Raw genomic sequence first — 7889 nt, 5'->3', positions numbered from 1 at the left:
TCTTTCTTTTCTTTTAAAGAATATATTAGCATATCTTGTATAACATGTTTAAACATTATTGTTGTTACATGGTATCAATTTGTTTTATGATCACATACATGTTTACATTGTATGTATTATATTGAATATAAAAAAAGACTGAGCAATGAAACCGAACTTGTTGGTCAAGAAAAGGTTCACCGACGCCACTTTTTAGCACTGTCAATGAGGATGTTAACATAAAAAGGTCAAGAAGAGAATTCGAGGTTTTAGTGAAATGAGTTGGTTCGTTAATAACCTGTGTGAGATTGTACTGTAAAAGCAGGGAGTCTATATTGATCCTACACTGTGGTTTATTCATGTCGAGGTTGAAATCATCTGCGATAACAATGTTTTCAATACCTGTGTCAACAGCTAGTGAGATCGAATCGTTTATGCATGTATATAAGGACAAGAGTAAGATGGTCTATAGAAATTTCCAAATATTAAAAGTCTTCCCTTGTTACGTATTTCAACACTGAGACAATCTAGATCATCTATTTGTAAGTCAGGTCGCTTAATGGCAAAGAGATCAGATTGTATGTACACTAGAATGCCTCCATGGGGATCGTATGACGGCGTATGATCGGAAGGGATAAGTAAGTCGGCAGTGTCACCTGTTGAGCTGAGCCAAGTTTCAGTAAAAACTATAATGTCAAAATAATTAAGGTCGGTATATAAAATATCTTTCTTGGCGAGGAAGCTCTGAACGTTGTAATGGACAATTTTTAGATTATGTGCAAATGCATCAGATATTGAAGATGAAAAAGATGTACCCATAGATGAGGACAACCTATCAAGAGAGTTGTCGGGTCCAGGATTTTGGTGGACATCGCCTCCTCTAAGAAGAAGAGTTGCCAGCCAGCAATTTAGCTGTAACATATTCATTTTTTGAAGCCCTTTACTTTTCTTTGTGAGGGAGTAGAACAAAATCAATCCTCATCCTGTTAACACCTATGTCAGTGTAAATTATGTAATGCCCGAGTGTAAGAGATAATTGGAGTCAGTCTTCAAAGTTGTGGTTTGAATACAGTTGTTAATCAAAGCGCTGAAGGCACTGACGTTCTTCGTTATTGCATAATCTTAGACGAAAATCAGTTTTCAAAATTATGTTATAGCTTTTTGTATCGCAAGTTTGAAATGAACGCAACCCATTCAAATTTATAAAGAGTGTGCCTTAAAGCACAGATCGAGATGTATGTGCACAGTTTATCCTCATATTTATGTTATATAGATAACTTTGACAAAAAAAACAACAACAATATGTCTATTTTTTCGCAATTGATTGCTGCACTGGCAACCATCTTTAGACTTTTGGTTGCCTTGTTAAAGAATAACAAGCCTAGAATCATATTCATGTTGTGTTATGTGTATCTAATACTTTATTTATTTTCTTTAAATTATTGAGCAACATTTTTGCCGACATGACAGACTTTTAATGCATCATGTCGTGTTGAGAAACAGGAATTGAATCATTTCCTATGCCTAATTAATCATCAGTCGCCAATTTGTATTCTATGTTGAATTGGATTGAGTTGTTCAAGCTTTGAAAAGTTGCCTAGCTTTTTAGCCCATCTGTAACCGACTTTTGAATTTAGTTTCCTGGGCTGGCCCCAGGCTAACAAGCAATCACTAAACCACCTTACATGTAATTTATGCATCATGTAAATTCTTACAGTGTATTGAACACATTCAATTTGCAAATCTGAAGAAATTAATTAAACGATTCAATAATTTGGAGAGTTCTGTTGTGGTCGTTTTTTCCTCATACTACGTGTATTGCTTATATAAAGTATAAACTACAATGATGAGCACGGATGACCGAGTGGTCTAAACGATAGGCTTTTATTCCAGGGGTCAGTGGTTCCCAGTTGAGGGTAACTTTTTTGTTTCTTTAATTTTATTCTTGTATTTGTTATGGAGCTTTTAAGATCCAATGTTTACATTTATCAATTTTAAGCATTTAATGAAAAACTGTGAAAAGGTCCATTTTAGATGTTTACTAAAATGTCACAAGGTAAAAATTTAGATCTCATTGGTTGTTTATTTGATTTTAAAGTGATTTGCCTTTTCAGCGAGGTTACTTTGAAGTTATTATCAATTTTATCCTTTTTTTCAAATCATTAATATAAAAGATAATTTAAGCTTCATTTTGGAAAAAAATCCGGAAATATTGCATATGCATTAATTGTCATCCCAGTACCAGAGACTCTCTTTAAACGAAAAACACCATAAAATCAGAAAGTGTCCTCCGTGATTAGCTTGTGTGCATGGAACAGGCTAATCAGTGTGCACAGGCTTATCTGGGACACTTCTTATTTGACATGCATTAAGCCCAGTTTTCCCTGTTTTCCCTGAAAGCAGTCAATATAAACATGTACAGATTTCAATGACAAACTGGCAAATTTCGTCCCAAAAGCTGTTTAACACATATTAATTACACACACACTGCTGTCTGCAGTGTACCAGTGGTAGAGTATAAACAGGCAGATTATCGTTCCTAGCGTAGTGAAGGTGGTTATCGTTCCTAGCGTAGCTAAAAGCAGACTAACTTGAAATGCACACTCATAACGTTAGTCCTTCGCAAGCGAAGAACTAAAAATTGTTAATGCCCATTCAATTGTAAATTTTGAAATAATGTTGCAAATTAAAGGACAATTTTAATGTTTTTGTTAAGAATAAATATTAACGTATATCGATGGATAAGTTGACAGTGTTGTTTTACCACGTATAAACGCATACATTACATGCCCCCATCAAATCGAAACAAACTGCCATAACTAAACACATACATGTATGGTTGCATTCGTAACTAAAACATAGAAAAAAATATCGATACATGACACAAAAAGAACATAACGTACCCATACCAGTAAAACAGTTTCATTCGCAAAAAGGCATTACTTGTAATGATATTTGTATTTTTCTTTCTTTATTGTTTGTAATTTGAAAATCCGTAATTTTATTTTAAATGCGTTGATATCTGTCGGGAGAAATTCACTTAAAAGCACATCCTTTTGCTAATGATACACCCAAGAGGCTCTTTAATGTCTTTGTAAACAAGCCTATCTGATTCCTGATTTTCTATAAATACCGGACCTATCAGTCTCTCTGGCTCTATGCTTACTAACTCGTCTGAAGAAGACATACGATCACTTTGGCTAAGATGATGGTGATGTGTGTGTTTTTTTTTCGCAGCACTTTTGCATTGCGTCAACGCAGCCGACATAAACGCATGTAAATATATTCGACGTTTTGTTGTTTAATAATTCTAAATATCTAATTATATCTAACGGGTTCTCTTATTTAAGTTTTTTTTTTAACATATCGTTACATATGTTAACTATTAAATCTTTAATGTTTTAATATCTATTAAAAATTAATAAAAGCAAAAAAGGTTGACAAACACTGTTTTGCCTTTAACGGGATGCGAACATGAGACCTCCTGATTCAAAATGCAATGCACGACAACTGTGTTACGTAGACTTAAATGCCTGTGAGTGAAACATAAGCGCTATAGTAGCAATCAAAATATTGTCCGAATTATCGTTTAACAGATTTAACAAACGTTTTATGATGTTATCGATTTTAAATAATAATAATAATTTTTTTTTCGACCTATTTTTTTTATTTTCCTTAGACAGGCGATTATTTTTTTGAATTTTGCATGCGTTTTTGTTTAAATTTATGACCATCGTTTTGAAAATCGTCATTTTGCCAAACTATGAGCAAGTCCCTTTAATCATAAAATTGAGGCATCAAAAGTAATTGTGCTTATTTTATTTGATAAAAACGCGTGCACTAATACGTCGTTGTTTTTTTTTAAATATCTTCGCGGGTGACCATTTTACTGAAAATTCTCATGTCTGTTGCTTTATTGACTTTTTATTGTGAATAAAATAAAATTGTTTTAATTAATTTTATTTGTGCGTTATTAAATAAATGTTGAACGTTCGCTTATTTAGATTCCATATTGAACAAATTACCAAATTTTATTTAAACTATTTGTTGCAGTTAAACTAGTAATTTGCTATTAAATGTCTTCTTTGCATGAGTAACGATATTTTTATAAAATGATTAAATTATTCAGATGGAATAAAATACGGAAACATTAATGCCAAATCTACAGTTGACGAAAGTTTAAATATCGACGACGGTGATATCACAATAGTCTATGGCATTGGCGGCCATTCGGACCAGGTCCGAAACCTTCGAAGAGCAGATATTGGTGGCAATGAGTATGTCAAAAAAATGGAAAATGTAGGTTTAGAACAATAATCACTATATCTCTCTATGTTAGTGTTCTGACATCATGCTTTTTATAAATATGTAGTTAATATGTAAATTATATTTATATTCAAATTGACGTGATTAATAGAAATACGTGTATACTTATTCAAAAGTGTCATTTTAACAACTACAAACATTAAGTTTATTATTTGTATTGTTCATGGCTCTGATTTATCTCGTACATGTAAAAAGAGAGTAATCGAAACAAATTATGAAACTGTTGTTTCTAGAAAAAACACCGGAACTCCCAATACAATATTAAACAAGATGTGTAAGCTTCGAAATATACCAAAACTAAAGTATGTTCGCCTATAATTATATGATCAATGTTAAGGTTGTTACATCATGTTAGGAATGTACATTCAATGTCTGTTCACAAATGCTTTTTATAATAATATTACACGTATTATTAACTATTAGCGAACAAGTATTATTAGTGACAATGACATACTTTAATTTTAATTTTTATACATTATTTTTATTGTTTAATTTATTTCAAACTTTGAAAGCAAGTGTCTACCTATAAAGCAAATTTAATGGACATCTTATCGTAAAATAAATAATTTATTTTTTCAAACAAATATTTTGATTGCTCGATGTGTCGTTCATATATCAAAGTTAAACAAACACGTCAATGTGTAAAAAAAATGTAACGGTACATCGTTTAAAAAGCATGTGTATTTAAGACCGTTAACATGGTTGCGCGTTCAACACGGTAAAGTACGGTAATAACGCACTTGTAGGAGTCCTCGATATACGTTTCTGATACAGCGGACATTATTTACCACCATGATCTCAAGCGGGATGGAACAACAGTCTCGGTTCGTGATCTCATTTAACTTTATTCATTAATGCATTGATTTGTATTGTTTGTATTAGTTATTTTATTATTATTATTAATGTTTGTATATCATTTTATTTTGCTTTGTTCTTATTTGATTACTGTCTGATCATTACGTTTGAAAAACATGAAAACATGAAACGTTTCTAATTTTAAAACGATTTACAGGTAATTATTATACGACACAGAGCATTAATGCATTAATTTTCGTATATGTATTTTAGTATGGATTCGTCTATGAGAACGGCGTTCTTCAATACTTCAACCGTCGAGGACAGGTTCTGGTACTACCGGAAAACAAAGCTGGCGCCGAGTATTCAAAACTTGCTCCAGGTTAGGTTTTGAACTGCACAAACTTGATAATTAGATTCAGATACCAATTCTGCCGTAACAAGTGAGCCCGATCCTAGATCATTTTATTCAGTTTGTAAAATATACTCTTTAAGCATTTACAGTTGTGAAATCTCGTAGAGTTTTTAATGACTTTTTTTCTCGGACACGTAAATTTGTATTATATTGTGTGATGATAATGTGTCATCATCATCATCATCATCATCATCATCATCATCATCATCATCATCATCATTATTATTATTATTATTATTATTATTATTATTATTATTATTATTATTATTATTATTATTAGTATTGTTAGTATTATTATTATTATTATTATTAGTAGTAGTAGTAGTAGAAGTAGTAGTAGTAGTAGTAGTAGTAGTAGTAGTAGTAGTAGTAGTAGTAGTAGTAGTAGTAGTTGTAGTAGTAGTAGAAGTCGTCGTCGTCGTAGTATCGTAGTCGTCGTCGTCGTAGTCGTCGTAGTCGTCGTACGTCGTCGTCGCCGTAGTCGTGTCGTCGTCGTCGTCGTCGTCGTAGTCGTCGTCTGTATAGTCGTAGTCGTCGTCGTCGCACTTCGTACGTCGTCGTCGTCCAGTAGTATAGTGTAGTAGTATAGTAGTATAATTATTGTTTATGTTGCGTTTTAAATTATTTTTAAGGCCTGGATGAGTATGGCTAGACATTGTTGAAGTTATATTTATTATACTGTGTTTTTTGAAGACTCAAATTGTAAAAAAGAAATGTTATTTCTTAATGGTTATCTTTCGTGAAATTAAGTTTTTTTTATAAATATTATTATTTGGAAAAAGAATGAGAAATTTACAGCGCCATTTGACGATGTGTTAGTTTTTAATGCGTGGATCGCTCATCCCACGAAGTCAACGAAAATGTATGCCCAACGAACAATAATACTTTTACAGTATTTGAGAATGTTTGTTTAAAGACTGGTCGGATTGTAATTAATGTTGTATCTGCCTAGCGTCAAGCATACACAAACATACGGCATAGTGGATATATTTTTTTTTTTCAGACTTCAATTGCACGCAACCGAAAGACAGAACACTTCACGCCAAGCATACAGCAGCAGAGGATCTTGATCCTGTAGCCGTTATTAAATTACTGGTGTTCGTCGATTCAGCAGTAGTTGACAGGTGAGATCTTGATCCTGTAGCCTTTATTAAGCTACTGGTGTTCGTCGATTCAGCAGTAGTTGAGAGGTGATATTTATATTAAAGGGACATTAGATGCTTGATAAATTGAACTTTGCAATTAGATTGCGAATAATGATATAAGCCTTTTTCTGGGAAAACTGGGCTTAATTCACGTACGTTATGTGTCATCCCAGATAAGCTGTAGGAGTCATCAAAGGCTTATATGTGAAGGCACTTTCCGCTTATAGCACATTTTCGCTATAAGACACTTCCTTCAACAGAACAATGTCATAACAGCGGAAAGTTTCCTCTATGATTAGCCGGCTAATATTGAAAGGTACTTTAAGCACATGCATTAAGCCCTGTTTTTCCAGAACGCTGCTCATATGTGTGCTCATATATAAAACCGGATATTGAATACATTTTTATTTTATAGATTTCAAGAAATGACGATAAACAACGTTACTCAAACTCGTGAAGACATAAAAAAATCTTCGCATTGTCGGCTTCAGAGGTCAATTTACTTTCTTGTTAAATATACACTTATTTTACGTGTTTATAGCGCGTTTTTATATAAAAATATTCAGCGCTGCCATTATTTTTTTTAATTTACGTTCAATGTCTTCTGCACACAAATATGTTTACACATATTATTCGTTACAGATGACCCAGATGTTCCAATCGCTGAAACAATACGACAATGTGTATCATCGAGGTGTGCATTCCCCGACTACCCAGGACTTTGCCGTCGAGGTCGTGGCCGTTATTCTCCCACCAACGGTAAACATGGCGCAGCGCAAGCGGGAAATCATGGCCGAATGCGTGATTTATAGTTATGCAGTCCACAAAGGCTTATCAGGGACGACACTTTTTGCTTAATGGATTTTTTTTGTTTTGTTTAAAGGAATAATATTCTTTACGAAAAAGGAGTTTAGGCGGAAACTGTCGTTCCTGATTAGCTTCTGTGGACTGCAAAGGCTGAAATGTTGTAGCTATGTTGTGTGTGTGTTTTTCACGGTAATCGACCGCTATGACAAAATATGTAAACATTAATTGCAAACCAGATTTAATTGAGCACTTGATTTTGTTATGTTTATTACAGGGAAATGACTTTACATTCTCAAAGAACAATGTTGACCTGACTGGGAGACTTGCAGCCGGCGCCCTTTGGTGCCTTCGTGAGATCATTTGTGTCGGCGGTCCCACATGACCATGCAACATTTGTTTCTGGGTAAGAATTGTTCATATGT

The sequence above is a fragment of the Dreissena polymorpha genome, chromosome 6 (assembly GCF_020536995.1).
Source record: "Dreissena polymorpha isolate Duluth1 chromosome 6, UMN_Dpol_1.0, whole genome shotgun sequence".
NCBI classification, from domain to species: domain Eukaryota; kingdom Metazoa; phylum Mollusca; class Bivalvia; order Myida; family Dreissenidae; genus Dreissena; species Dreissena polymorpha.
The sequence above is the reverse complement of the archived record's forward strand: the minus strand, read 5'-3'. Positions refer to the sequence as shown.